We start from the raw sequence: 8,744 nt of genomic DNA on the forward strand, positions 1-8,744 counted from the left end.
CAGTTTATTCCCTTGTTTTTGTTCTTCACATTATTAAAAGGTTGAGGGTAAAATAGGAATAGGATAAAATGTTGGCTTCTTGAAAAAGCCAACATTTATTTCTATTCCTATTTTACCCCCAACCTTTCAGTTTATTCCTTTTTTTTTTTTCGTTTTTTATATTCAAAGACAGGGGTAAAATGGGAATATAAAATAAATGTTAAATTTTTTTGCAGACTTCACACTTTTCGGTACTGACACAAACAAAAAAGAATGATTGAAGGAGAGGGGAGGGGAGGGGAAATGGGTTACTAAACAGGGCCAATATTGAAAATTTTGTTGATGAGAGTTCTATACATCATGTGCTTGATGAAAGCCCTAAAAGTGAAGTCTTTAATTTTGATGTTAACGAAGTTGATTTCCTTTGGGTATAAAATATTATATCAAATTATCTTAATGTCAATGCTTTTGATGATTTTTATGGGGAAATAATTTTATATTTAAAAGTAAAGAGATCGTTGATCCATTTTGGGAGATACTAATGGTGCATGAACATGAGAAAATGTGTGACAATCGTGTGAATCTAGATTTGTTTGAATCTTGTGCAAAAAGTTTTCAAGTAAATCATCATAGTCTTGTGGTGATTAGTAAATAATTATTTATTGTAGATATTACATTGTTTTGCTTTTGAAGAGAAAGGGATGGAATAGATTGATTGGGCATCCAAAGGATCAGGGCAAGAATCATTTGAATTTGACAACGAATTCTCTCAAACTCGATGAAAATGATGCATGCCAGTTTTATCAATTTTTTGTTAGACCCGTTTTACTTAAAAAATCACATCTTCTGATTTTGACATGGGATTGAAACAAATTTGGTGGCGTTGGAAAGCTTATTAAAAGGAATACAATTTTGTATTTAATGAACATTTCGTAATTCTAACGCTTATTGAGCAAAAGTTGACGTTTTGTATTATTTGTACTATAAAGTGTTTATATTTCGTTTTATTATTATTATTATTTTTTAAGGTTTCAAATCTAGGCTTCATATAAGCCTATTAAGATGGCTTTTGCCTCTAAGTAGCTTATATATTTTTATCAGTTTATTAATATGAAACACTCAATAAGTGATTTTCTATTCATTTTGCCTCCATTCCATGATAAAATATTAATTTGAGAAAGTTGTGATTCTATTATTGTCTGTTTTTGCAAATTCACTACGTCACCCTCTTAAAACTATAAGCGGCCACCTGAGGGTCCACAATAAGAATGCATTTGAACCGAAAATTACAAATGTATCAGACATACTAAACTTCACATAATTATATCATTATCCTTATTCTTTGAATTGTCCAACAGAACAACATCTGCTATTGTTGTGTTAAAGAGAGAAGGGAGAAGAGAAGTCTATTGCTCTCTTGACTCTTGGGCTCCTTCAATTTTGGGTTCCTAAAAATGCATGTGCGGCCCGTGCAGAGGCAACAACAGAAGAAGTGGTCAAAGCGACGGGAATGAACAGAAACACTAACGTTGAAGAAAGAGTTAAATCTACGTAATTGACATGACAATAACCCTAACAACACTCTTAAGAAAAAATTTGCCGTCCAAATTTGACAACGAGAGCTTTGTTAGTATCACTTACTTGGAAGTTGGAAAGAGGGAAATGCATAGCTCCACATATCGTATCTACCATGAGTGAAAAAGATGAATCTTGCAAGAAATGCGAAAGCTGTTAATTAATCACGTGCATAATTAAGTGGAATGGGTTTGCATTCGTTGACTTCCCTGCGCATGCATGAAACACAAGCCATAGACTTTTTCCCTTTTGACCATCACGCCTTTGACTTTATTGACAATGAAAATCAAGGGGAGGCACGGCTAAACTTCTGCACATGTACATGCCATAGACTTTTTACCTTTTGAGTTTTGACCATCATGCTTTTGACTTTATTGACAATGTAAATAAAGGGGAGGCATAGGCAGGGGTGGGCACGGGGCGGGGGGCGGTTTTCCGCCCTTTTTGGCCCCGCCTCGCAGTCATGCGGGTTTTACCTTTTAGACTCGTAAACCGTAATTTTTAGGGGATAACCGTGCGGTGCGGGTAGATTGCGGGGCGGGGGCTGCGGGTCGACGAGGCGGGGCGGGTCCATCCAACAGAATCTTTCAATGGTAGCTTTTTCGAGTTGGATTGGCCGACAAAGGCCGATCTAGTGACCGACGCGGTGAAAATCTAGCAAACATCTTCAAACGAACGGCGGTGGTGGCAAGAATTAGTGGCAGAGAGAGTACTGAGTTAATACTTAATAGTGTGCGTGCGTCGCTGGAGGTGGAATTGGCTGTTTTCGTGATGATGTATGGTTTTGTTAGAATTAAAGATCAAAAAAGAAGAGGCGAAGACGAAAGATCGGTGCAAAGGAAAAAGAGACGAAACCAAAAGCATGAAGAAACAAATGAATGGTGAGGATTTTGTCTTGATATCTAAGTTAATCTAACGGTTTGGAAAGGCTTTGAAAAATGAAATCAAGCTATGATTAAGGAGAAGGACGTGTGAGTGCTTTGGGTATTGGGAAAATGAAAGATTATCACTGTTTGATTTGGTGTCTTATTTAGTGATAATTAGTTTAATATTTTGTCCATTAATCTTTGTGCAAAACATTAATTGTCCCAAGTAAATTTAATTTAATTTAATTTAATTTTTTGAAATCTTGAAGTAAGAGGAGTGGGTCTGTGCGTTGCATTTTGATGTTTTGAAAAATACTGCACGTTTTGATTCTTTTCAAATTTCAAGCAGTGGCTTACAGCTGTATGCCAAGTTTACGAGTGACTGCCACGTATGTACCCTTCTAGAGCCTCCGCAAGCCCATCTTAGTTCTTTTGCTTTCTTTTTTCACAGTTTCACTTCTTTCATTGTTTTTCTTCTTTCATTGCTACCAACCGTCATCTTCTTCCCCAGTTCAGTCTGTTACTTGGTTCAGCAGACTGAACGAAGAGAAAAGAAATGAAGAGTGAAGAGAAGAGAAGAGAAGAGAGGCTGAACGAAGGGCGCAGGGCGAAAGCTGAAGAAGAAAAGAAATGAAAAATTGAAAAGGGGGTGCGATGCTCTAGGGTTATAGGGTTTTTTTTTTTGTTTTTTTATTTTATTTTTTCCTGTGGGGTGGGGTGGGGCGGGTCCCGGGGTTTTTAAAAGTTCCAACCCGCAATCCGCCCCGCACGAGTATACCTATTTGGACTCGTATCCGCAAGAAATAAACTAAAAACCAGAATTTTCGGGGCGGGGTGGGTGGGCGGGTTTTTACCCGCCCCTAGCCCGCATAGCTACACTTCTATGCCAACAACTAATAGATATCGGATCTCACTACATGAAAGTGAGGATTTTTATTATTTTTAAAAATAATATAATTTTTTTTTTTTTTTTTAAGGTTCTAGCTATATATTTTATGAGATACATCAGGGGAGGAAGAGGCCAAAAATCAGCTTAGGGGTTGTTTCGGGTCTATTTCTCTCCATTTGCTTAACTCAAACTTAACCTTAACTAATTTTAAGATAGAAATTTCTTACAAATCGATTTATAAGAATTTTCGTATAATCTACGTATAAGAGTGGCATATATTCTTTAAACATGTGAGAAATCACATATTTTTTTATTAATGCTATTAAAAAAGCACGTGAGAAGTACATATTATTAAAAGAACATGTGTATCTCACATGTCAAGGAACATATGTCAATTTTATATGTGGGTTATATAAAATTTCTTTTAAACCTAATTGTAAAAAAATTATATTCCTAATTTTGTTATTTGTCTTTCTATTTTATGTTATTAAAACAAAGATATTAACAAATAATTCAAAATATAAAACAACATTCATACATATATATATATATATATATATATATATATATATATATATATATATATTTGGTCTTGTAGCTTACTTGTATGTTTGCGTGTAACTTCACGTTCTCCTTTTTTGTTTTTAGTTTGGATAAGGCTATTTGTACTACCATTACTTTTTGCTCCGGTGGAAAAAAAGAAAAGAAAAAGAAATTAGATTAGCCAGAGAGTCGCACGAGTCGGCACGACTCCCACTCCAGCCTCTGAACATACCTGAAGGCACACAGACCACACTAGATATATGGAGGTGCACCGCATTGAATCTCCACCCACCCTTGCCCCCATTATGGTTAATTTGCTAGAGGACAAAGGCAGGGTGGAACCGTGGAACTTTAAAGATATCCGGCTTCCATGCAGTAGTTTAAACTTCTGCATGGGTGCCGTGGTGAAAAACCTATAAATTAGTACTGTTTTCCACTTCAAAAAATTTGATAAAATTTAAACTTAATAATAAAAAATTTATTAAAACTTAAAAATTATAAAAATAATAATAATTAAAAACTAAAAATATGAAAACCTGAAAAAAAAAAAAAAAAAAAAGGTGGCTGGCGTTGCCCAAAAAGCCAAAAAACAAAAAAAAATTAGGATTTTGGAGGGTGGACGATCCACCCCAAATCGGCCAAGGGGGTGGCCGAGCCACCCCCCAAACCCCTAAATTTTTGTTTTTTTTTTTTTTTTTGGCCGTTTGGGGGTGGCCGGACCACCCCCAAAGCCGACTAGGGTGGTTAGTCCACCCCAGATCGGCCAAGCCACCCCCTTGGCAAAAAATGGGGTAGCCGGCCACCCCCCCTTTTTTTTTAGATTTTTATATTTTTAGTTTTTAATTATTATTATTTTTATAATTTTTAAGTTTTAATAAATTTTTTATTATTAAGTTTAAGTTTTACAAATTTTTTTAAGTGGAAAACAATACCGTTTTCCACTACAGCACCCAACCGCATGGAAGCTGGATCCACTTTAAACGGATTAGGCAGCCGCTTAAGGCCTTTAATTAAGAAATATTAATAAATATTTATTTCTAAAATAAAATAAAGTGAAGGCCTTAATTACCATCAATACACTTTAATAAAGTTCCAAATTATGGTAAAAATAAAATTAAAAAATGCATTAATATAATGGAAGGCCCAATTTAATAAAGCCTCAAATTACGAAATATTAATAGATACTTATTTCAAAAAAAAAAAAAATTGAAGGCCTTAATTACCAACGTTCAAAATAGAATGAGATATAGAAAATCTCTAAATTGAAGGCCTATTATCAATTGAAAAAGAAATGTTAAAAAAACTTAAATGAAAAACTTAATAAGTAATTTTGTATCCCAAAAAACGAGAATAATGAATTTTAAATAAAATGTCTCACTTAAACTTGTTGCCTAAGGCTCCAAAATATATCGAGCCGACCACAGTCAAAGGTTGTCAACAAAAAAAACCACGAGGCTTGAGCCAGATATTTTGTACTGCCAGAATATGCCCAATAAGGAAGGGCGTGGCACGTCAAAGGACAGTTATGGAGAGGGAAATCTATTATTGATTGAGCATCTCCAACAGCACAATAGGCAAATTGTTCATACCGTAAAGTACTTATATTCGTTTTTTTATTATTATTTGTTAAGTTTCAAATTTATGCTTTACATAAGCATATTAAGATGGCTTTAACCTCCATCTTATATATTTTTATCAGGTTATCAATATGAAACACTCAATAAGTGATTTTATATCCCTTTTACCTCAATTCTATGATAGAATCTTGATTTGAGAAGAATTGTAATTTTATTATTGTTTGCAATTGCAAACTCACTATGCCACCCTGCATCAACAACAGAGCATATGGAATTATTAAAACTATAAGAGGCCACCGGAGGGTCCACAATCCGAAAATTACAAATGTATCAGATAAACTAAACTTCATATGATTCTATCATTATTCTTGTTCTTTGAATTGTCCAACTTATCCTGACATGAAGCAACATTGTTCAACAAAACATTCGCTCTTGTCGGATAATTTGATTTTCTGAGACAAATTTATAAAAAGTGAAATAGAATTCTTTTTGTTTTTGTAAAAGTGAAATAAAATCTTATTTATCTAGTGTTAAATATGTTAAAAAAAGAAAAAAAAAATTATGTACCTCTTATGTAAGAAAATACTTGGCATTTATTAATGGCCCAATTTATCTTCTTATTGGTCTATGTTTCCATATAAAATAAGCAAAAAAAAAAAGAAAAGAAAAGAAAAAAAGAGAGAGAGAGAGATATCGAATTCCAGTAAGATAACAGGATAGGATACCCTATCCAGAACTTAGGTTGGGAGGGATTAACAAGAAAGATTTTTGTGTATTTTACTGCCGTCTCATTCATTAATGATAATTTTATACCAATCTTCAGCATTGTCTCTGTCAAAATTCCACCCAACTATGACGTGTCATCCTCTATCCTCCTACAATAACAACGGTCAGACTCCTTACCTCATCACTTGTACGAGACTCAATCCTGACAATATCAATGTGCCATTTTGGCACCTTTCGTGACAGCTTGCGCATGACGGTTTTCTTGGGAAAGTGTAGAGGGTGATTACAAGTGACGTCAATTGTCAAAGCTACGGATATATTTGACAAATTAAGTACTTTTGCCGAATAAAAAGTTAATTTTAAAGTCAGTAGAAAGAGATAGATGTAATAAAAAGTGAAAAAATTAAAATATTTTGATGATGATTTAAAAAAAAAATTGTAAAAATATGGTTGGAAATGATGCTGCATGATTCTGCATTTTTTATTGTAACTAGTCAAACATGCCTTATAAGATGGGTATTTTTATTTATAATTAAAAAAATAAAAATAAAAATTTGTTATTTTCAATCTTAAACGGTGTCAATCTTAGGGTCCGTTTGGGTTTGCGATTTTAAAAAGTGCGATTTAAAAAAAAATGATTTTTAAAAATGGAGTTAAGCGTTTGGCAAAATCGCAATTCAGCATTTAAAATCGCAAATTAGCCTTTAAAATTCTACGTTTTCAAAAAAACACCATCTTACCTGCGATTTGCAAAAGAAGATTTTCTGTTTTTTCAAATTGTAATTTTTAAAAACGCAGTTCCCAAACGGATTTATGTTCTGCGATTTAGTTTAAAATCGCACTTATTGTCTATGAAATCGCAATCTCAAACGCTCCCTTAGCAGAATGACTTAATTACAAAAAAAAAAAAAAAAAAAGTAATTCGATGTACTTAAATATCATGGTTGTCAGTTTGTGAGGCTAAATGGATAAAAATTAGCTACAAACTGATTTGTAGCTAAATCTTACAAACCATATTGATAAAGTGACATGTGTCATGCTATTAAAAAAATACATGTTTTTCACATGATATAGAACATATGTCACTTTATTAGACTAATTTTTTAAAATTAACTACAAATCAATTTGTAACTAATTTCTAAAAATATGCACATGGTTAATCATAACATTTCATGACTATCCATAATATTTCATAAAATTTTCATGTAATAACTTTTCATAGACTTTCGTACTTTGCTTTAGCACGTGCAATTTTGTCTCTTTATGTGTACTACAATAAAAATCATCATGGTGCAACTCTTTTGTAAGTTAAACATTTCATGAAATCATTAAGTAACCCTATGGATCTTATCACTATATGAAAATAACACAATTTCATAACTTAGGAAAAAAAATATCATTTTTGTTTGAATAAATCATGTGATAAAACTTTTAATTAATTTTGAAAGGAGTTTACTTATCTTGTTGCCCACTAAGGCTGCTATTAGCTAATTATTGAAGGTGACTTATTGACGATGATGTTAAAGCATTAGTAACAATTTTACTTAAATTTCTTCTCAATTAAGAAAATTAAACTATTTTTTGTTTTTCTATTCGGATGCAGTCCACAATAGATTCCTTTATTATTTTTCTATACCATTTAAATATTATTTAATTAAATACTAAGAAAAAAAGAAAATAAAGAGAAGTCATTTAAATATTATTTCAAAAAATGTTATAGGACTGAGAGAGGAAAGATAAAGTTTTTTATATTAAAATAATGCTAAGGAAACTACTTTTGCTTCCCTAAATGTAGGGTATAACTTTTAGTTATATTGATATTTTCTTAATTTAGGGGGAAAAAAATTGATTTAAGTGAATTTTTAAGAATTTTGCCTAATAGGACCTAGAGAGAGAGGGTCTCGAGAGTTTTCTAGAGAGAGAGAGCGTCTTTGAGGAGGTTTTTTTGAGGGAGGGAGGGGGGGGGGGGGGGGGGGGGGCTTCCACGTCCCCCTCCCAATGGTGGTTATCTCTTAGCTTTTCTTGGGCTATGGAATTTTATTTATTTATTTTTATTTTTTAATTTTTATTTTTCGTTCTTGTGAATGTGAAGTGTTTCCTAGCCATTAGGGCTGTAGGATTTTTGTCCCCCCGGTTTTCCGGTGGTGGTTGTAGTCCTTTGACAGAAGATTTCTCGGGAGTTTTGGTGTTAGGGAGCGGTTTCTTGGTGTGTCTTCGGCGAAGTATCTGACCGTGCTACCTTGGTCTTTCTTTGGAGTCAGATCTACTCACTTCAGCCGGGTTTCTCAAGACACGCACCTCTCCGTGGTAGTCGCCGGCCTCTTTTGGTTCAGCAGCCTCTAGCCTCGGCCGTGACGCGCGTTCCTGCTCAGCGCATGGCCAGCACGCGCCATGGAGGTCACTCCCTGTACCGGCGCGTGAGGGCTACGACATGACTTAGAGGGTGCGACTGGTGGTGTTTGATGGATTGGGTGTCTCCGGAGGTCATCAGTCGAAGAGGGAGGTCCCTAGCGGGGCGCATGTGTTCCACGCGCCGCCGTCGGTGACAGCGTTTTCCGACGCTGGTTTTCCGTGTTGATCTTTTGTTGT

This window comes from Alnus glutinosa, chromosome 13 (assembly GCF_958979055.1).
Source record: "Alnus glutinosa chromosome 13, dhAlnGlut1.1, whole genome shotgun sequence".
NCBI classification, from domain to species: Eukaryota; Viridiplantae; Streptophyta; class Magnoliopsida; order Fagales; family Betulaceae; genus Alnus; species Alnus glutinosa.